The sequence below is a fragment of the Heptranchias perlo genome, chromosome 23, assembly GCF_035084215.1.
Source record: "Heptranchias perlo isolate sHepPer1 chromosome 23, sHepPer1.hap1, whole genome shotgun sequence".
Taxonomy (NCBI): domain Eukaryota; kingdom Metazoa; phylum Chordata; class Chondrichthyes; order Hexanchiformes; family Hexanchidae; genus Heptranchias; species Heptranchias perlo.
In genome coordinates, this window is record NC_090347.1 from 14,085,136 (window position 1) to 14,109,122 (window position 23,987).

At 40.9% G+C, this 23,987-nt stretch overlaps 1 long non-coding RNA gene across 1 annotated transcript in view; it reads right to left on the minus strand.

The window, feature by feature from the left end:
• Positions 1–7,278: 7,278 nt before the first annotated feature.
• LOC137341370 (uncharacterized) overlaps positions 7,279–23,987 on the minus strand; it is a 103,141-nt gene continuing 86,432 nt past the window's right edge. Inside the window, exon 3 of the long non-coding RNA XR_010967015.1 lies at positions 7,279–7,352. This is a non-coding gene — a long non-coding RNA (uncharacterized lncRNA). The remainder of the gene's footprint in view (positions 7,353–23,987) is intronic.

A 23,987-nucleotide genomic window follows, 5' to 3' on the forward strand; every position in this document is an offset into this window, starting at 1 on the left:
CCATTTCATACAAGGAACATGGAGCACCACTGGGACACAAGCTGGACAGATCGACTCTGCACCTACCTTATACTTGAGCAAGTACAATGGAAAAGTAAGCACCAAACACACTGAAAGGCACTGAAGCACAACTACAGTATTGTAGATTGTAAACAATTTTACAACACCAAGTTATAGTCCAGCAATTTTATTTTAAAATAAAATTGCTGGACTATAACTTGGTGTTGTAAAATTGTTTACAATTGTCAACCCCAGTCCATCACCGGCATCTCCACATCATGACAGTATTGTAAAAGAGGTGACTATACACTGGGCAATAGAGGCCTCACAGTGAGATAATTGAATCAAGTATCGCAAGTGAAATCATAAACTGTGAGAGTAAAACTTGTATCAGTTTCAATGACATCAGAAACCCAAGATGCCTATTATTTTTCCTGTTTATGATTTGTGCTAGTTTATAGTTATTATTGAAACTGGTTCGTGTTGCTTACCAGTATATGTTCTGATGTCTTGATCTATTAATGCACACCCCATCTATTGCCCCAGTGGTGGATGCATGTCTACGTCTGCAGTCTCTGAATGGAGAACGTGTTTCTGGTAGTTAGCCATGTGTTGATACTTATTGATCTAATACTCATAATGCCAAAGAGCCTGGGAGTTGGACACTTAAACTAACCTCATAACCAGTTATTCAAAATCAAAGCTTATTCAGCCTGTAATTGCTTCTAATTGTTCACACTGAGCGCTGGAAATAGGAATTTATAAAGATAGTGAACAAAACCTTATGGAGGAGAAAGTGACTTCATGTAAACACATAGATACTTCAAAGTACCCTCCACATTTACAGTGAGATAGACTGAAAGAAAGTATCCCTCTATTATAATATTTAAGTCATGATGTGGAGATGCCGGTGATGGACTGGGGTGTACAAATGTAAGGAATCTTACAACACCAGGTTATAGTCCAACAGTTTTATTTGAAAATCACAAGCTTTCGGAGGCTTTCTCCTTCGTCAGGTGAGTGTGATGAACCTGACGAAGGAGAAAGCCTCCGAAAGCTTGTAATTTTCAAATAAAACTGTTGGACTATAACCTGGTGTTGTAAGATTCCTTACATAATATTTAGTGGCTAATCACTAAATACACAATTTATTGGACAGCCTTGAAATGGAGGACTACTAATTAAACTAAACCCCTTGGGAATCCAGAATAGAATGCGAACTCGATAACACAAAGGAACAGAAGGGTAGAGTTGTGTCTTTGCTGCCTGGGAATTAATCATCACCTGGGCAGAGTGCAGAAAGGATTACACACCATTAATTTCAAAGGAAGGAAAATCAGGTGGTTTCTGTAAGGAGCTTAATGCCAAGGTGGTAAAGACAAAAATCTACTCCTGAAAGTCTTGGGGAAATGCTGAAGGTGAAATTGGTCAAAACCAATAGGGCAAAATGGGCTGACAGTGAATCGGCAGCCTGTTTTGCACCATGCTGGATTTACTTTTTTTGTTGAAGTCAATTGAAAAGAAAATGAGGCACGGTATAAAACGGGCGGCCAATTCACTATGAGCTCATTTTGTGCGACTGCCGTGCCCGATTTTACCCCCTCTGAGTGAAGTTTTGCATTGAATACATCAAAGCATGTTTACAATAGGATAGACTGAAAGATAGTGTTCCTCTTTACAATATTTGGTGATACTGCCTTTACGAAAATTATCTGGATGCAGAAACCAAGTTAAGCTCGTTAATTTGTACAGGGAGACTTTAAATGGAACGTGGGGCTGGCAGCAGACTCATCATTTTCAATGTCAAGACAATGAGTGAAACTTTCAACTTTGGTAGGGGCATAAACAGAGTGGAGCAGATCGGCTGCCTGTCTTACACCCTGCTCAATTTTCCTTAGGAACATAGGAATATAGGAACATAGGAACAGGAGTAGGCCATTTAGCCCCTTGAGCCTGTTCCACCATTGAATGAGATCACGACTGATCTGAGACCTAACTCCATATACCCGCCTTAGCCCTGTATCCCTTAATACCTTTGGTTAACAAGAATCTATCAATCCCAGATTTAAAATTGACCTTGCATCAATTGCCATTTGAAGAAGAAAGTTCCAAACTTCTACCACCCTTTGCGTGTAGAAGTGTTTCCTAACTTCACTCCTAAAAGTCCTGGCTCTAATTTTTAGGCTATGTTCCCTAGTCCTAGACTCCCCAAGCAGCGGAAATAGTTTCTCTCTATCGACCCTATCAGTTCCCCTGATATATCTTGAAAACGTCAATCAAATCGCCTTCCCGTTGACTTCAAAGTTTTGCCCAGTAGGATACATTTTGTGAGCTTGCACTCCTGGCAGAGTCTTGTCCCACAGGAGCGTGCATTTGTGAATTGGGTGGGGAGCCCAATTCAAGGCACTTCCGATATTTTTTTGCCAATTTAATTATTCATTGAAAAATTAGGAGAGCTCCAAATTGGGTGTTCTGGCCTCTGAGCTCGAGTCACATAATATTCTGCGTTCATCTGATCTATGCCCAATCTTTCTTACCTCATGTGAAAATTCTCTCTTAACCTTTTTCTTCCTGGACTCTACAGCTTGAGCTGCCTTTATTTTTCCTTTTAGCTATACTCTTTACATTTCAGATCATTCTTGTCGCTCTTTTCTACACCCTTTCCAATGTATGTCCCTTTTGAAATATGGCAACCAAAACGCCACACGGTCTCCCAAGTGCAGTCTGACCAGTGGATTATAAAGCCTCAGCATGACCTCCGTCTGCTCCACCGTGCTTCTGCTGTATTGTAACATTCTACTTATCTTTTTTAATTGCTTCTGCACGTTAGGGTAAATTCTGTGAGGCGTGGATGGGAGCAAAGGTTATGAGCCATCACTGCCATGTCCCTTTTAAACAGGATCACTAAATATTATAAAGAGGAACACTTTATTTCAGACTATCCTATTGTAAATGTGGAAAGAGATTTGATGTATCCCATGCAGAACTTCACTCCGCACCCCCCACCATATATCTAAGTTTGCTGACAACACTAAGTTGGGGGGGGGGTGCAGTAAATAGTGTAGATGGGAGCAGAAAGTTGCAAAGTGACATTGATAGATTAAGTGAGTGGGCAATAATGTGGCAGATGAAGTTCAATGTGGGAAAATATGAGGTCATCCACTTTGGACCTAAGAAAGATAGATCAGAGTATTTACTAAATGGCAGGAAGCTTGGTTCTGTGGATGAGTAGAGAAATTTAGGGGTCCAAGTATGGAAATCACTAAAAGCTAGTCAACAGGTACAAAAAGTAATTTAAAAGGCTAATGGATTGTTGGCCTTTATCTCAAGAGGGCTGCAATACAAAGGAGTAGAAATTATGCTACAGCTGTACAGAGCTCTGGTGAGACCCCATCTGGAGTATTGCATTCAGTTCTGGTCACCGTACCTCAGGAAGGATATATTGGCTTTGGAGGGGGTGCAGCACAGATTTATCAGAATGATACCAGAACAAGGGGGCATAACCTTAAAATTAGAGCTAGGCCTTTCAGGGGTGATGTCAGAAAGCACTTCTTCACACAAAGGATAGTGGAAATCTGGAACTCTCTCCCCCAAAAAGCTGTTGAGGCTGGGGGTCAATTGAAAATTTCAAAATTGGAAATTATTTACTAGAATGGTTCCAGGGATGAGGGACTTCAATTACATGGATAGACTGGAGAAGCTGGGGTTGTTCTCCTCAGAGCAGAGAAGGTTAAGAGGAGATTTGATAGAAGTGTTAAAATCATAAAGGGTTTAGATAAAGTAATTAAAGAGAAACTGTTCCCATTGGTGGAAGGGTCAAGAATCAGAGGACACAGATTTAAGGTGATTGGCAAAAGAACCAAAGGTGACATGTGGAAAAACTTTTTTACACAGCGAGTAGTTATGATCTGGAATGTGCTGCCTGAAAGGGTGGTGGAAGCAGATTCAATCGTGGCTTTCAAAAAGGAATTGGATAAATACTTGAAGGGAAAACATTTGCAGGGCTACGGGGAAAGAGCGGGGGAATGGGACTAACTGGATTGCTCTTACAAAGAGCCGGCACGGGCTCGATGGGCGGAATGCGCTGTAACCATTTTATGATTCTGCGTAGATGGAGTTAAGATACAGATCAGCAATAATCTAATTGAAAGGCAGAGCAGGCTCGGGGGGTGCTGAATGGTCTACTCCTGTTCCTATGTTCCAATGTTCCCAGCCTGACAGTACAAGGTAATTTTTCCCTCGACACGCACTTTGGGTGGGCAGCTGGCAGAGTTTGTGAGCTGGCCGCCTGATAGTCCCGGCCGGAAGCCCTGTCCATTTTGAGGGCCATGCCCCATTAGCATTCGGCCGGCAGGCTGCAGGTGGAAGACAAGCGTCAGGGAGCTGCCCGCTGGCTCCAGGCCCCCCCCCAATATCGGGGCAGAAGTAGGTAGATCCAGGGAGAGGGATCCGACCTCGGGGAGGAGGGGGCCCAGAGCGGCTGTATTGTGGAGAAAACCAGAGCGATCCTGCTCCTCCCGGCCCCACAACAATACAGTACAACCAACCTTCGGGCTCATTATGGGCTGGACCGCCAGCTGATACTGGGCAGAGCATGTGCGGCACGGGACTCTATGTACGTCATGGGTCCCCGATTTGCATATTTAAAGGACCTACCACCTGATTCAGGCAGAGTCTCCGGCCGGCCTGCAGTAGGCCCGGTTGGAAATTGCCGCAGCCACAGCAACGGTGGGGACATGGCGGTAAGTCATTGCCCACCATTTTCACAGGCGCTACCGCCCTGTTTCTGCCATGCAGGAGGCCTCAACATCTCCTCCTCTATTCCCTGTTTGTATCCAATGTCGAATTCTACTCTGGATTCCCACAGAGTTCAGTTTAATAAGTAGATTTTCATTTCCAACTTTGTCAAAGGCTGTCAAATAAATTCAGTATTTCATGATTTGCTGCTAAATATTATAACCGAGGAATATTGCTATTTTAACAAAGGTATGTTAACAAACCCTATTTGTTTTAAAGTTGATTAATGCCCATATTAACATACCGCTCCGAGGAATTTCATATGATGATGCTTTAATTCAATTGTAACCCACCAGAATGTAATGTAACAAGCTAGCTTTTAACCCCCTAACAGAATTTTAAATGCTCAAAACGTTTCAAAGACTTACGCTAAGACTTCCAACAGATGAAGACACAGAAAATCAAGGATGAGAAATGATTATTCAGTGTATCGAAGCTCATTCCTCTAGTATCAAGCAGAGTTCTACCTGCACATGTGAGGGTAAAAACAATAGGGCAGCACCGAGCTATGCTTTTGAAGATCAAATAAATAATTATCCATCATCAATCACTAAGTCACAGGACCTCCATGTAAAATGTATCTGCCCTCGTCATGACCAGACTTCCCTTCTTATTTTATCTGGTGACTGTTGTTTCCATAGTTGTTGAATTCTTGATCTGTTCACTCACGTTGTTATTATAATACTCCACTATCACCGAGGGAACAATATTTCTGACTATCTGTTTAACATATTTCTTCTACTGTTGATTCAAATGTACTCGATCAATGCAAGTTATTCAACGTTTATCGCTCCACAACATTTTCTCCAAATGTGTATTTTTTAAAAAAGATTTAAAAAGGAATACAATGTTAAATCCCTGTTGTATGTCAATATGCGTCATTGAGTAACATTACATACAGTAGTGTGATACAGGCAACTGAAAGGCAGGCTGGGACCTTGAGCAAATAGAACATGCTTAACACATAAGAACATAAGAAATAGGAGCAGGAGTAGGCCATACCGCCCCTCGAGCCTGCTCCACCATTGCTTGATCTTCAACCTCAACTCCACTTTCCCGCCCTATCCCCATATCCCTTGATTCCCTTAGTGTCCAAAAATCTATCAATCTCAATCTTGAATATACTCAACGACTAAGCATTCACAGCCCTCTGGGGTAGAGAATTCCAAAGATTCACAACCCTCTGAGTGAAGAAATTTTTCCTCATCTCAGTCCTAAATGGCCGACCCCTTATCTTGAGACTATGCACCCTAGTTCTAGACTCTTCAGCCAGGGGAAACAACCTCTACCATGTCAAGCCCTCTAAGAATTTTATACATTTCAATGAGATCACTTCTTATTCTTCTAAACTTCAGAGAATATAGGGCTGTTTTACTCAATCTCTCCTCAAAGGACAACCCTCTCATCCCAGGAATCAATCCAGTGAGCCTTCGTTACACCCCCTCGAAAGGAAGGATATCCTTCCTTTGCCTTCCGAATTGCTTGCTGTTCCTGCATGTTAACTTTCTATGATTTGTGTACTCGGACACCCAAATCCCTCTGAATACCAACATTTCTTATTCTCTCACCTTTTAAAAAATATTCTGCTTTTCTATTCTTCCTGACAAAGTGGATAATTTCACATTTCCCCCCATTATACTCCATCTGCCACCTTCTCGCCCACTCACTTAACCTGTCTATATCCCTTTGCAGCCTCTTTGTGTCCTCCTCACAGCTTACTTTCCACCTTGCTTTGTATCATCAGCAAAGTTGGAAACATTACACTTGGTCCCCTCATCTAAGTCGTTGATATATATTGTAAGCAGCTGAGGCCCAAGTACTGATCCTTGCGGCACCCCACTAGTTATAACCTGCCATTCTGAAAATGACCCGTTTATTCCTACTCTCTGTTTTCTGTCCGTTATCCAATCCTCAATCCATGCTAATATATTATCCTCAATCCCATGAGCCAATATCTTGTGTAACAACCTTTTGTTAGTGCCTTTTGAAAATCCAAATATACCACATCCACTGGTTCCCCTGATCTACCCGACCAGTTACACCCTCAAAAAACTCTAATAGATTTGTCAAACACGATTTCCCTTTTATAAAACTGTGTTGTCTCTGCCTAATCATATTATGATTTTCGAAGTGCCCTGTAACTATGTCCTTAATAATAGATTCTAGTATTTTCCCTACTACTGATGTCAGGCTAACTGGCCTATAGTTCCCCGTTTTTTCTCTCCCTATCTACCTATCTATATATAGATAAATATGCACATTCCCCAGTCCAGTTCATCATTCTTAACACACTTACTCTAAGTGTGTTAAGGTTGAAGACCATGGATTCTGAATATTTAGCAGCGTGTTGATTGTGAATTCAATTACTGCTACTGGAAGGTAAAAGCTATAACATTGGTAGATTAATAAGACCATTTAGCATACTAAGTACAGGAAAATGGATACCTGGCATTAAGAGGGGCTTGAGACAATGTCACATACCGTGAAAGTGAAGTTCAACTTGTCCACGGCTGTAATGGGGCTGACAGACGCATCCTCACATCAGGACTGGGCATCTGTAAAAACAGGATTTAAATGATGAACAAAATTATGATGCACATAAGTTTAAGCTCTTAACATAATTTCTTAACTGATTGCTTCAAACAAACATGAAGCAATCGTAAGGCTTCAGTTTAAATTATACTGATGAAGACTTCACATAAAGCTGGGTGTTTATTTATTTTGGTACCCAGACTGCCTTTTTTGCCTAACAATGTACAGGATTATTTTTTGGTTCATTTTAAAATATAACCTGTCCTAAGTTAATATAAGAATATTAATCTTCCCCTTATCCCATCTTTGAATTAAAAGAAGATATTACAAATCCAGGTGGGCTGTAAATACCTTCTTGGGTTCAGTTACTGTCTGAGCATCTTACTTGTAGGGAGTTGTAGGGAGTTTATCTGGAGATCAAAAATGGACTATGTCCGCAGGGACACGATGTACAAATCTCCGGAGAAAGGGGGGAAAGGCGTGCCCAACGTGGCCCTCATCCTGATGGCCACTTTCCTGTGTGGCTGCATCAAGCTTTGCGTGGACCCTTGGTACGAAAACACAAAATGTCACTACGTGCTGAGGTTCTACCTATCCCTGGTGTTGCGAAGGATGGGCCTGGCCACGCTGCCATGGAACACTCCGTCCAGTTGGACCGTTCCGCCCCACCTATCATTCGTCGAAAAGTTTATGCAAAAAAACACTTTCGACCACAAGGCGATCAGTAAGTGGTCCGCACGTAACGTCCTCGAGATCCTGCGGGAAAGGAAGATGATGGTTGGTTCTCCGAGCAGACTGTCAATGTCATTTGGCAGAATGCCTCATTGCCAGAGCTTTCAAACAAGCACCAAGACAAAGCTTGGCTGGTGGTAAGAAGGGCCCTTCCTGTCAGATCCTTGCACTCCCGGACTCTCAGCGCCACCGCATGCTGTCCCAGAGGAGGCTGCGGTGTAGACGAGACCATCACCCATCTCTTTCTGGAATGTGCCTTTGCAAGGAAGGTCTGGAGAGAGATGCAGTGGTATCTGTCCAGGTTCGTCCCGAGCAATTCCGTAACACAGGACTCTGTGCTCTATGGGCTGTTCCCGGGGACACACACCGAGACGGATATCAACTGCTGCTGGAAGACCATCAACTCGGTGAAAGACGCCCTTTGGTCTGCCCAAAACTTGCTGGTCTTCCAGTGCAAGGAGCTGTCCTCGACCGAGTGTTGCAGACTGGCACACTCCAAGGTCCAGGACTACGTGCTCAGGGACGCACTGAGGATGGGTGTGGCCGCCGCAAAAGCTCTGTGGGGAAAGGCAACCGTTTAGAGCCTTCCCGCCATTGTATACCGAGGGGCTGCAATCAGGGAAAACCCCCCCGGGCAGAATGTAAAATTCAAATTGATGTAATGTACCTGTAATGAATCTGTAATGTATCTGTAATGAATCTGTAATCAATAATCTGTATTGAGTGTAATGCAATGAGTCACCCTAGAGTGTCATGAATTGTAATTATGTACAATGTGTTCATTGAACTGCACTTGATGTAACCTGCAAATTGTATAATCTGTATTGTGTACGTTTGGAATGTGATATGACAACTGTATTGTACGTATTGCTGCAAATTTTATGAATAAAGTATATTTTATGAAAAAAAGTCGTGAGTTGACTCACACTGCCCTATATCCACCAGTTGTATGATGGTATAATCTGGCCATGTGCAATAGTAGCCCCTCATGATCTGGACCGGATATACACGTCTTTCACACGTATATTTTATTCCTTTATTTTCTCCCCGGTAACAGACTGAGTTGCTGTTAGGTGAAGCAAGGCTTGTTACAAAATGTTAAGCTGCTTTTTTCCTACGGTAAGATGAAGATGCAGCACAAATAATACAATTATTTTCATCCATATAATTTATTGTTGTATAATAATATAAAAATAATGAACATGGTACTCTACCCCACTTTCAATGGGTCATCTTGCTTTACTTTTTTTTATTCGATCATGGGATGTGGGCGTCACTGGCGAGGCCAGCATTTATTGCCCATCCCTAATTGCCCTTGAGAAGGTGGTGGTGAGCCGCCTTCTTGAACCGCTGCAGTCCATGTGGTGAAGGTTCTCCCACAGTGCTGTTCGATAGGGAGTTCCAGGATTTTGACCCAGCGACGATGAAGGAACGGCGAGCTAATTTCCTAACTCCCCTCTCCTGCATTCTAACTTCCACGCAGCCTTTTTTGAAATCTAACTCCCCCCTCTCCCCCGCCAGTTTTCGCAGCTCACTCTGTTTTCAAAAGCCTCATTCCAGCGTCTGCTTTTAGTTAAACTGACTTATTCCCTCCCAATAAGAGTGGAGTCCACCAGTCTGAGTTCAAATGTAGAGTTGTCGCAAAAGCAATGAGTGTGAATGATCAGTGGAATGGCAAACTGTCTTTCATTGTATTCAGGACCGTTGGTCCAGATGCCCATTTGAAACTTAATCTATACCTGCCAGTCCTGCTGCCCTGTGAATTAATCCCCTTGAGAGCTAAATTTAGGTCAACAGTAACATTTTTACATATATTACACCAAGGTCCCCCTGTGGTGGCATAGTCTGAAATCCCCAAAAAAGTGACAGAGGATTTAAGAGCTATTTTATTGTCAGCCTACTTCACTCACACCAAATTTGCTCTCTGACACTGTGGACTGCAGAAGGACAATGCAAACCTGAAAGAGGGACATTCTGACATTATTCAGTCGTTTGGGTTGCTTGCAGCTGGTGTAATGCTATTAACCAAACACATTTTATTTTAAATAGATCTTGAAATGAAGTGATGTCTAATACCATAACATTAAGCTTGTTTGGCCCAACCATGTTAAGTCATTCAAGAAGAAACTTTTCCTCAAAAAAAAACAAACAGAAAGAATGCTTTGCTCACTCTGCCTTTTTTATGTGAATTATGTTACCACCTAGTATTATAACATTTCAGGCATGTTTACTTCAAGATAAAGATAAAACACTATTTCTTCTGGCCTTACAATCGGGAAAGCTTATTATGGCCCCACTGAAGTGATAAAGTGTATTTGTGTTTGAATTCTCCATGTCTGAAGTGGGCTCTTTATCACGACCCACTAATGTTTGCTGACAATGATATCATGTCTCAGGCTCTGCTGTAGACCCACAGGGCAGCAGCTTGGCTTGCCCTCACCCTTTTGGCTGTCTAGATTTAGTGCACCCTGCCTGCTAATGCTGCGTCAATGGCTCCAGGTCCACTAAAAGTTGACCTAGAACAGTCACAGCAAAAAGTTAAGCTAAGAAGCTATCAACACATTTAAAAGGCTGATCATTTCCACAATGACATTTGTCATCAACTCCCATGTTGGCAGTACCCTTCCCGTACCAAAAAAATCAATCAGATTTATATTTTGCCTCATAGTTTCTCATTGATTTCCAAGTTGCACAGCAAATATTTACTGGGAAATAAATCTTTTTGGAACTTGCATCATTTAATACTTACTGTCAAGGCCCACTTAATACTAAAAAATGCAGCTGGATGTCTGAGTAATCTACACTTCTCAATGTTCAGTTATTTTTTTCTAAAAGTCTGATTTGCTCCCCTCCCTTTTTGCTGAGGATATGATTGCACTGGCACTTCATGCCCCCCACACCCAGTTTTTTGCCCAAGTTGCCATTAATCATGTGTTGGCATGTGAGTGTTGGCATGTATTTGATCATGGAGGTAATCAGAGTGTACATCAGAAAGAATTAAATCACTGATAATTAAATGACTGCTCCTGTCCTCACCAAATGCTGATGCGCGTAAACGTCCAGCATGAATGATGAGATAGCAATCACGAGTGGGAACGCTGGCTGATTCTTTCCCCTCCCTGAGGCTGGAGGGCTGAAACTAATTGTAGCACCACTACCTCCACAACCGAAGACAGCCAACTCATCCTGGTACTACTGAGGGCTGCTTGGAGGCATTTACTTTGTTGAAGGAATAGCCTTCGGAACAACTCAGATGTTTTAAAGAGTGCTCTACCATTTCAGCTTCACACAAAGCACAGCGCCCACAGTGTAATATTACTCAGTACTGATATCACCATCATGTGGTATTCAGTGTTGTCCATTTGTTTTCTTCCACAAACAAAAAATCGATTACAAGGTGTTCAGCAACGAGTCAAAGAGTACATCTAATAACAGATAAATCGAAATATAGACCTGTGCCAGAAAGCTCAGCACTTCATCACTCGAATGTTCTTCAGGAGTTTCTCTTTACAGTCTACCGACCTATTCAGAATTACAGCTATTCTAAAAGCTTGAGCAATTCAGCTCCTGCATAATTAGGGGGTAGGTTTCTGAATTAACAGACACTTCAAATTATCCAACATGTCTTCTGGCATTTTTGAAGTTTTAATCTCATGTCTTCATACACGTGAAAAATGTATCGATAACATTTGAACTTGAAAAACTCTTCCTCCCCCACTATAGCCGTAAATCTGCCATGTTTTACTTTGCTCGCACTGCAGCTACTCTAAGCTCTCTGAAACAAAAGTTTTTCTTTCCATATAACTGCTGACTACAAATTTGAAAAGACAGTTAAATTTGTATTGCTAATAATGAACTCCAGAGCTACATATTCATACCGAGTGGTGAAAGCAACGGTATCTGCGGTTATGATAGACCCATGAATTTAATGCAGTGCAGCTATCATCATGGAATTCAGTACTTCCTAGGCCAACCATTTTTTAAGATCTCAGCTCAAGCATTGTGAGGCTGATGAATTGCCCAGTATTACAATAATATTTTACTGGGATATAAGGAGCCACTTTAATATCAATAAAATCGAAAAATAAAAATGCAAACGTTACCTTTCTGCTCCTTATCTCTTTTTTCTTTCCTCTTCTCAATTTTTATATTATTTATTTATATTTTTTCACTTTACTTACATTGCTGTTTATCTATTTTTGTTTTAACATTAACTTGCCTATTTCTCTTTGTCTCTGCTGATCCACCATCCATTGTGGAACGAGGACCCACACCTCCAAAACTATGTCCAAAATTGGCCAAAAACTGGTTTCAAAGGCTTTTTTTTCTGTCAAATGCAAGCAAATATTAAGACCTAGAATTTCCTCAAAGTGAGTTACGCCACTGTTGCACCTTTCAAACAAATTGCGCCCCCGTCAGTGGCCTGCAGAGGGAGCTGCACGGGGATTTTCCGGGTCTGCTTATTCGCGTTCTCATAGGTGTGTCGTTGGCGTAAAACCCGTGGAAAATGGTGTGAGTAGCTGAACTACCTGGAAACATCTGTGCAGCCTTTAAATCAGTTCAGCCTGCACTCTTCAGCAGCAGATAAGAAAGTAACAATGTTTAACACTTTCATTTCGCTCTCATATAATTTCAGTGCAGCCTCAGCAATATTTTTTATTATACTTGTATAGAATTAGGAAAACTTAAAGACCATCTGGACATAGAGGGCAGCAGCACATGGCACCAAGCCAAAGAAGCAATTCAGAACTTTACTCATTCAAGCCTTCCTGCGGAGGATTGAAGGCAGCAGACACAGACTGCTGGTTGTGGGTGCAACCAAGCCACCCAGAAATGTCACTCGTGTCACCTGAAGGGAGGTGGCACTGGCACTGAGTGTGGAACAGTGCCAGAAAGAGTTCCACATCCTCAGCAGAGCAAGCAAGGTAACACTCAGGACGCCTCTGCCTTTTCATCCTTCCCCACCCTGGGCGCCAACACACTCTTCACCCTCTTAAAGCAACACCAGCACAACTGACACTTCGCAATGTTCTCTGGTTAAGAGGGGCTCTAACTTAGCACCTTGCCCTACGGCTACCCAGTCCCCCTCACAGAAATTACATGCACAACCCTAAAACCCCTGCCTCCACTTTAACAGCCTCATACACACGCATCTCTTGCTTTAGCTCTCCCATGCCACTTGTCACACACTCCTCAACTGCTAGCCTTACCCTCATTCACTCTAGCTTCTTGCAGGACAAACTGGTGCATTATACCCACCAAAGGCAAGACACCAGACCTTAACTCCCTCACTCCCTTACAAGAGAAGGCCATTGAGCTCCTGGGATGGTACTGAGCTCCAGGCATGGGAGGTCACGAGGTCGGTGGCACTTTGCCAGCACCGGGTTACTGACTGAGCACCTATGCAGTCACCCTGGCATCCCCGGCTTTTTCAAAGAAGCATGCTAAGTGCTATGTAAACATTAAGAGAACAGCAAACATTTTGTGTAAATAGTGCTGTGAATCAGAGTAGAGTATCCACTCTTTGGGAGGTTGATAAGGATTCACTGTTGCAGTTAATGGCAAAAGTTACATTCACTTTGAATGTATTTACTGCAGAAAGATCAAAGGTTGACTGAACTTTTAACAGGGTTGAGCCCAGCCACCCGCTAGCACTCAGTCCAGCATTTACTCAACGGGGCTACTAAGTGCTTAAAATTCATAGGAAGGTTTAAAAAAAATAAAAATTGAGAATGTAGAAATTAGACATTGCTAAGCCAGAGGGCACCATTCAAAATGATGCCAGCTGCTACCCATGCTCACCAATGTAAGTGTAGCTGCTCCAGAACTCTGCATCATTTACAGTGATTGTGCTTTAATATCTGAATATATCTAAACAGCCTCTTGAGTCTTAAGAGCACTGCATAGGAACCAACCTGTTGGTTAGTGAAACACCAGTAAACTGTTCAATAAGTAACATAATCTGTTTTAGTTGGTTGAGGGATGAATATCGGCCAGGACACTGGGGACGCATGTCTGTAGGTTTACCTTCCCCTTTAAAAACAAGATTTTGTGACGATAATTTTGTTATGCAACAACATGCTTCATTTACATCAATGCAAAAATTATATCCATATTACAAAAATATTATAGAAGCACTTTAGAAAGTGCAGAAGAGATTTAAAAGTTTGATACCAGCACTGAGAGGGTTCAACTATCAGGAAAGACTGATCAGGCTGGGGCTATTTTCTCTGGACTAAGAGGTGACCTGATCGAGGTCTTCAAAATTATAAAGGGGTAAGTATAGATAGGATGTTTCCATTTGTGGGGGAGTCCATAGCTATGGGCCATAAATATAAGATAGTCACTAATAAATCCAACAAGGAATTCAAGAGAAACTTATTTACCCAGAGAGTGGTGAGAATGTGGAACTCGCTACCATATGAAGTGGTTGAGGCGAATAGCATAGATGCATTCAAGGGGAAGCTAAATAAGTACATGAGGGAGAAAGGAATAGAAGGATATGTTGATAGGGTGAGATGAAGTAAGTAGAGTGGGAGGAGGCTCGTGCGGAGCAACAACACCGGCATCGGGCCGAATGGCCTGCTTCTGTGCTGTAAATTCTATGTAATTTTATGTAAAATGATGCAAAGAATCAACATGGAATATGATGCACATCGAACAATGGCATGAAATGCAATATCAAAATACCATACACAAAAACGTTACCCTGTACTTTCGTACAGAATGTTGCCTTCAGTCAGGACCTGTGTAATTTTTTTGAAAACCAGTCACTCAATCAAATAAGACACAAGTGCAAAGTGTATTTTTTTTTTATTCGTTCATGGGATGTGGGCGTCGCTGGCGAGGCCAGCATTTATTGCCCATCCCTAATTGCCCTCGAGAAGGTGGTGGTGAGCCGCCTTCTTGAACCGCTGCAGTCCGTCTGACAAGATCACACCAATTCTGAATGAGTGTGTACCTCATAGAAAATAAGAAAAGATTTATATATTGTAAGGGGAGAAAACGTTTAGAAATGAGAACGAGAGGGTTGTAGAAATTTTGAAAAATAAATGTGAAGAGATTAAAAATTAATTGAAGGATTAGAACTGCCCACAACTCCTAATATGTTTGTGGTATCGAGTCACACATGGCCCAGGTGTTAAAAGGTTTAAGTGTCTCTGCCTATTAAAGTGTCGTTAGTTTGTGGTTTGGTGAGAGACTTTAATCATTAATCCCTTCAACAGGACAAGCCTATGTATGTTTAAAAACAATGGTTAGGGGGTGAAATCAATGTAAATAGAGGTTTAGATGTCAGTTGCCTTACAGATCAACATGAGTCATGTGCTGCACAAGTAGCAACTCATTAGGCTGCTGGAGGGGTTAAACAGCCTCATTATTTTTGTATAAACAGGGTAAATTATACAGGAATCAGTAGGAAATGGTTTGGCATTTTTAAATTCCATTATAATAAGCAGGTTTCACTGTGCTCCACCCATTGCACGGCAAACCACATTACAGCACAGGCACCAGGAGCTGCAGAGGGAATGACAGCCTGGTCACCTAATAACTATAAGAAGGGAGTTAGTATTAGAAAGGCTGAGGAAATAGGGAAAATTGAGATGAAAATAACTCTGTCAAAAAAAATCTGTAATGCTTTTAAGTAGAATTGTTATTTTAACATTATTAAATAAAAAAGTTAATATTTTATTAAAGAACACATAATTAACACAGACACCCACCAATTAACTGTACTAGAAACTGTATTAAGACTGCATAAATACAATGGGCAGCTGGTGCCTGGACATTACTTGTAGCTGTCGAGGTTAAATTACAGCACTCTGCTGCTCGCACTGTCCCCCTCAGATTTCTATATGTGTTATAGTGGGTGGCGTTGCCACCAGAGATATTACAAGTTAGTTTTTATTTCCGCAATATTAACAGACTACTGAGGTCTCTTGTTGATCTGAAGGAAAATATCTGATTCCTCGTTAATCTGTCAGAATTAAACAAAGGCCAAGTGTCGAAGCATAAAGTATGCTGCTTGCAGAGAAAATATAGGCTTTATGCTAGACTGAGTTCTATGTAAAACAACACTACAGTTTAACATTAGAAAGTGTGAGCTTTGGGTATAATGGCTGATGACAATGTCAACACTTTCCACAGCAAGGGGCCTAACCCACCCACTCCTCTACAGTAATCCTTATACCGGCCGCTGTGTTCCACCTTGAGTTTGTTTCCCTCAGTAATACTTTTTTACCAAGAATTTGCTCCCGTGTCTGTAAATTACTGTAGGGTTAGCTTTCCCAAAAGGTGTGATGAGTGACCATTTCTTGTCAGACCAGCCCTGCATCCATTGCCTCCAGGCCAACCTGTCACCTTTCATCATCTTTAAGATCCAAGCTTTATCTTTTATCACCCCCCCAAGGTGAATTGTTGCTATTTGTCATGTTCTAGAATTGTCCAAAATGTTTCATTATCTTTCAGACCTGTCTGTCTCCTTTTGCCATCCGTCAAAGTCCAGATTGAAATGCCATTCTTTTTCATCTTTGTGATTGCCATTCTTCATCCTCAGGGTCCATCTATTACCATTTATCATCCTTTTGACCCATCCACCGTCATTCATCATGCTCAGTACTCATCCATTGCCTTTCATTATCCTTCGATCCACTCATCATCCTTAGGACCCATCCAGTACCTTTCATCACCCTCAAAACCCCTCCACTACCTTTCTGTAGACCCTTGTGGACTTCAACATAATCTCCACTGACCACAGTCTGCTACAGGTCCCTGCACGGAAGAATTTTAGGCACAATCGATTCTACTCCATTTAGTCAAACCCTTTGAAATCACTTTGGATTTTAAATTTGATTTGCTTTGATTATTGGAAAGCAATCAATGCAAATCAAATTTAAAATCCAAAGTGATTTCAATTTGGCCATTTAGTGTTTGGTTGTGCCTATCCCTCTTATTTGTATGTGCATTACCATTGTCCATGCTGTGCTATCTTATTTGGTCAACATTGGACATGTATGACTGGAATCACAAAAACAAAAGTGTTTTAAAGTTTTCTTGTTTGTTTGGTGGAGGGATACGCTTTTGGTCTTTGGTGGTCTGGCTTGGTAAGGGATTTATCCATCCTTCTTGAAGCTGCAATGAGGCCTGCAAATAGGCCTTTGATTTTTAGGTTATCATTCTTCAGCTTCACAAATCCCTCAATTTTCAGCCTGTCAAGATCAGAACATGAAAACATGATGCTCAACCTTAATAAACAACGTTAAACAGCTTCATCCCAATGTTATTTCAATACAGATGTGTGTGTTTTAAGAAAAATCTCACAATGCTGTTTTAAAACAAGCTCCAAGTAGGTTTGGAACAGGCTGGCACAACATGTTTTATCCGAATTGTACTTTAATGCAACCTAAGCTGAACTCAGTCTCCAGTTGGAAGCAGGCTACATAATGTTACACAGCTGTGAAATTATATTAATTGCTCACAAAGGAAAAGAGCAAAGCAGACTTAAATATCACCTAACACTGACCCGGAGTCATGTTCTTTAAACCTATAATTGTACAAATATTTACTACATTGGAGGGTTTTTTCACTAAACTATCTAGGGCTACCAAACCTACTAGGAGTGTGCTGAGAATACCATACAGTCAGGGCTTCTTTAACTTCAGACATGACACGAGTTAATCACAGAATTTCCAGTCAGAATGTCTTTCATTATACCTATGGGGACAATTTAAATTCAGAATGGGGAAAATTTTCCCCCGTTTTGGTGAACACTTGAGGGAGCTATAAGATGGCAGTCCCAACAGTGCAGGTTAAGTAACACTGGCAGAATTCATTTCTGCTTTATTCTGGTGTCGCTTTCCATTTTACTAACTTCATCCTTGAGATAAAGTGGATAATCCATTTCAAATTGGATTTGTTCTGGCCTGCCTTTATTTATACTGTAGTTTCATAGCAGACACTCTCTCCAGCTGTAACTGCTTCCCAATGTGTTTCATTTTCGTTCAATTCAAAACATGTCAAATTATGTATATTTGTGTTATGGCATATAAATCCATTATGTATATGTCATAATGTAAAACAAAATAATATTCAAGATCACTTTGTAAAATGGTTGCATTTTTTACTTGAAGGAAATCGGCTTCATATTATTATAAGCCTCGAGTCTAAAGCAACACATTTTGTGCTGCTGAACACAGAATAAACTACCCAAAATCTGGTACGAATTGACACTGATTTGTCAGCCTTACTCACAGGAGTTGTAAGGACAGCCTGATTTGGAAATGGGAGGGAGAATTTTACACAGTCAGAACAGAATGTGTGATCAGGGTCAGAAAATTTGCATGGAAATTCATATTGTTGGATCGCCACTAATTGTGTGCGTAATGCGCGATGGTTCAGCTGACAGAAAGTGCTCTTACACAAAGAGGGTGAAAAGCACAGAATAATTCCCTGTCCAATTCGGAGGATTACGCTGTGCACTCTGTTCAACTATCTGGAGTGAACAAATGTAAGGAATTTTACAACACCAGGTTATAGTCCAACAGTTTTAAAACTGTTGGACTATAACCTGGTGTTGTAAGATTCCTTACATTTGTCCACCCCAGTCCATCACCGGCATCTCCACATCATATCTGGAGTGAGTCTAAGGAAAGCTCCACGTGTGATGGAGCAGTTAGAGCGACAAACACTTTTTAGCAACTTGTTTTTAAGTACCACTTTTACGGTCCATTTTTATTATTGCTTCCTGTATTAATTTTCCTGACATTTTTGTTATATTTTTTGAATTTTTTTGTTGTTGTAGCGCTGGTAATGGTTGTGTAGCCAAATATTATCTTCAAACTCTGGTGGCTGGTGATAGAGCTAATAAATGCTAATATTCAGAAGTTTAGAATCAATGCCTAAGATTCTATCATTGTCGGCAAGTTACGCTCCCCTTTTCAAACAACGACCTGTTCCGCCAGATGATGTCACGGGCTGAACAGTTGACATGAGCTTAAAGGCCGAGATCCAAAAAAAAGTGATGTCACAGTGGAACAGTTCATTGTGAATAGGGGGAGGAACATACAATTAAAAACGAGAATGGAAATTTTCCACAAGTTTAGCAATTTTTGGCAACATTAAAGACGCAGTGTTGGATACTGACCTCCTTCCAGAGATAAACGGTTTGAAACCTCTGGAAGAGCCAATCTCAGGCTGCTATTGTGGAGTATGGACTCCAGCGCGGTGTCTGCCCTAATTCAAAAAGTGTGCTGGGTGCTGCCGAGATTATGGAGCACAAATGTAGCTGAAGCTGTTTTAAATGTTTAGAGCGTAACCACTCCCATCTGCACGCTCCAAAAACATTTACATTTTAATGGCTGGGAGGGTAGCTCTGCACACGTCCGTAAGCACTGGTGCTGGGTGGGAATATTCAAATCAGAACCAGGCAGTATAAATGAAAGACTGACTGACTGGCTCGAAAAAATACTGCAGCTGCCAACTTCAGATCAGCAGCTGCAATGTAAATGCACACTTAGGCTCAGAACGTTAAACCCTTGAATATGGCAATTTTATTGAAGGATCCATTATTTTGAATTTTAAACATTGGCTTTAGGTACCTTATTGAGTCAATGCACAACATCATCCAATGGATTAATTCACGTCAAAAGGAATAACAATAATTTACATTAATGCAGCACTTTTAACATAGTAAATGTCCCAAGATTCTTCATGTAGGTGTAAAAAGACATTCAATTGGTTGTGGAAGAATTAGGAGAGATGACAAAAAGCAAGTTGAGAAGATCGATTTTAAGAAGGCTTTGAAAGGGGTGGAGAGAAGTCGCAAGGCAGAAGGATTCAGGAGGGAGCTCCAGAGAGAGAGGCCAAGAAGGCTCTGATAACGATAGTGAAAGGGAGAGAAGTGGGAGATGCTCAGGAGGCCCGAGTCAGAGGACTGAAGGGGCATAGGCCTAGAGGAGATTGCAGAGGTAGGTTTGGGGTGAGGCTGTGGATGAATTTGTAAATGAGGGTGAGGATCTGGAGTCTAATGCTTTGGGGTCGGAGAGCGATCAGAGGTTGCTGTGGATAGGGGTGATTGGAAAGCGGGACTTAGTTCAGGAAAGGATGTACACCGCAGAGTTTTGGACAAGTTGCAGATTCTGCAGGGTGGAACTTGGAAAGCTGGCGAGGAGGGTAGGGGAGAAGTCAAATGTGGGTAAAGGTTTTAGTGGCAGCGGGGGTGAGGTAAGGTCGATGTATTGTCACGAATAAAAGGTGTAGTGGTAAATGGTCATCCGTTGCGCCCTAACACAGAATTTCACATAGTGGGACCACGAATTAACAATTTGGTTGTGCACCTGTTTTATGATCCACAGCCCATTAATCTTAACGGATGGACAATCATAGGCTCACAAATTAGGCATTTGCCCAAATTCCCAATATGCCCTCTTGCCTTGCAAAGCTCTGCACTGCTAGCATTAAAGATGAAAATTTGCCCTATGAAGTCGAACCATTTAACTTTGAAATATTGGGTTTTGTTAAGTGACTCATTGGCTCCAAGAATTTAAAAAGCATGCCGTTAATTCAAAGATTTACTTTAATACACTACAGAGAATAAGTGAAAAAGGGAAACTGATTCCTCAAGTATTCCCATCTCTAGGTGAACATTTTTCATTCATTTTCCTTGGAATCTGAGCTTACACTAATCTTCTAAGGGTCGTGGTGGCACTTTATTAATAAAATACTAAACCGGATCCTTTGGATCAACTCCTAGTACAGAAATGCCCCATTGTTCTGCATAGTTCTCACTGAACACTGATAGCAAATTACTTTTGTCAATAACTTACAAGAATAATTTTACAGGTCGCTTACAAAAGAAAGTTCAGTGCTCACTGAGTTAATAAAAACTAAATCCAAATGTTTTCTTTCTCCTTTAATTATTAAAGGTCAGGATGTCACAGAAGTTGTTTGCCAATGTAGGTTGCCCAGCGTCAAAAAATGAGTCAGCAGTCAACACGTCTGGCAGGTAAACAGTGGCTGGCTGGCAAAACCTACTATTTTCTTGGAGAGAGTCTGCAGTTTGATTTCTGTTAGCTGTTAACTCTTGATCCAGGATATTTACTGCACGAATGCATTTCTGCACCAAAATAATATTACACATTAAAAGTAACTCAACTGGGATATTTTATTTATTTAGAGAACAATACACATTATCAACTGTTGTTTTGTTTTTTTTCACAGGTTTTTACATCTGACAAGAGTCAGGTGTATAAACTTGCAAAAATATCATTTATTATGAAAGTGTAAACAAGTAGTCATTTCCTGTTAGATGTAAATCATTGTCTAACAGGTTATATACCTATGTCTTCACCCAAAGAAGACATAACCTGCATTTAGATAGCATCGTATCATCATCACAGGATATCCCAAAGCGATTCCTAGTTAATGAATTATTATTGTCACTGTTGTTAAGTAGGCAAATGTGCAATACAAGGTCCCACAGAGTTGTGAGGCTTTGGAAAGCAATGAAAAGAATTAAAAAGCTTAAGGGTCTTCGTAATATAAAATGTAATGAGTGTAGTACATAGCTTTAAGATGTTACTTGTGGCATTTTAATCAAAAGGAGTTATACACACGACCAGTCTGAACAAGTGAGAGAATAAGATATAGGATTGTTGGCATAATATAAATAGATCAATTCTGACCAAAACAGTAAAAATTAGTATTATTTAACATAGAATATAATCTGTGTGATTAGAATGGAGAATCTGCTCGGCAGTGACCAAGCTGAGGCCCAGTGCTACAATAGAATAGAGAGGAGCAAGAAGACATTGTCTTGTCTCTATCTAAACCTACTTTGCTTTTTTTAATGTAGACCTCTTGAAACTGTTTTCTAAGGATGTCCTGGAATAAGAGGAAAGGAGATAGTCAATAAGATATCACAGTGCAACATTACTGCACCACTAGCTTCTTCAAGGGGGAAATCTTCAAAGATTGATTGGAGTACTAATACTTGTGGGATTAAGAACAAGAGCTGACTTGGATTGATTTAGCTCAAATTTCAAAATCTCAGAGGATGAAAGAGTGCACTGACATGGTAGTATCTATGGAAAATTATGCTGTGAGAATACTGTATAAGTAAATTGGTTGATAAACATACAAGCAGTGGAGCAGAGCTAATACAGGATGTAGCAGCATTGTAAAAAAGCAGTGAGCTGGAGACAAAGTAACTCATAATTGACCATTGGTTAGTTCCATTAAAACCAAGTCACCTAAGACATTTCTTGACGTCTGTGTACATTGGCATACTCAAAGTTAGTGTTCAAACCAATTTTGGATAGAAAGTTATTCCTGGGAATAGCTCCTTGAAGTCCTTGAGGCTGTTTATCTTAAAAGGCTTGTACTTGACAAGCTGATTAAAAGGTTTCACAGTTGACTGGACTAGGCCTCTTTGAACTTCTGGAGACACCAGAACTTAAACAATTGAAGATCTTGGTTTGTAAACTCATGAGATGAACATTGTTTAGAGAATATAACTCAACAGGCTTAAATGAGAAAGGAATCTGAATCTCTCCCTGACCTGACCCAATCTTAGATTGGTGTCAAAGTGACAGACACAACAGTCTCACATCTGTTCTATAGATCTTCACTGTATATTGGATCTTAGGAGATCTGTGAAGTCAAGGTTAACAAAATGGCTTAGGGGCTGACTTGTCTAGATCATAAATTGTTAAGAATTTGTCAGTTCTAATGAAACTAATTAGCAGTGGATGGTTGTTAACACCAGTGTTAGCTATGTGGTATAGAATGATGTCTACCTTTAGGAAAATCCAGAGTTCTTCTGGAAATAAGAGGGTAGATAGAGAGAAACTATTTCCTCTGGTGGTAGAGTCCAGAACAAGGGGACATAACCTTAAAATTAGAGCTAGGCCATTCAGGGGTGATGTCAAAAAGTACTTCTTCACACAAAGGGTAGTGGAAATCTGGAACTCTCTCCCCAAAATGCTGATGAAGCTAGGTCATTTGAAAATTTCAAAACTGAGATTGATAGATTTTTGTAAGGCATAGGTATTAAGGGTTATGCAACCAAGGCGGGTAGATGGAGTTAAGATACAGATCAGCCACGATGTAATTGAATGGCGGAACAGGCTCGAGGGGCTGAATGGCCTACTCCTGTTCCTATGTTCCAATATTCCTAAATTGTGGTATAATCAAAGGAACAGAGAGATGTCTATCTGGGAGTTATCTATTTTGACTTCTCTAAACCCATGGATCTGTGTCTTTCTTATTGGACAAATTAGGCTGAAAAACAAAATTGACCAGAGAGGTGGGGTCATCTGCAGGCAGATGAGCAATTCCATAACCTATGCTATTTTATCAGGATCCCTGAGAAAAAAAGGTAAGCATTGGGAAGGTCTTCTGCCATGCAAAACAAAATAAGGATAGAAGTATGTTATATAATGAAGTGATTCAAAAGGACCTTCCGTAAAAATGCAACATGTTGTCACAAGGCATGAGATTTAAAATGTTGCCTTGTACACTGGGCAGAGGTCATGTTTCTCAACTTTTTTATTAGTCACTGAAATCTTATGATCTTGTTATGTTATAATGCAAACATGTAGTTCAAAATGTACAATTTCCTTTGTAATGGATAATCATTTTTGCTAATGTTACATGAAAAAAAATGACACAGATTCGATTGAAAGTCACAAAGATTCTCTTCACCAAAAGGACCCAAGAATGGGAATACAAGAAAAGTCAAGGATGAGAAAAGGACACTCGGCCTATCGAAGCTCATCCCTCTGATACCCCAACTCTCCCATTATAACAAAAGCAACGTACTGTGGGTGCTGGAAATCTGAAATAAAAACAGGAAATGCTGGAAACACTCAGCAGGTCAGGCAGCATCTGTGGAGAGAGTTCTGCTGTTGCCATTTAGACCTCCTCTGGAA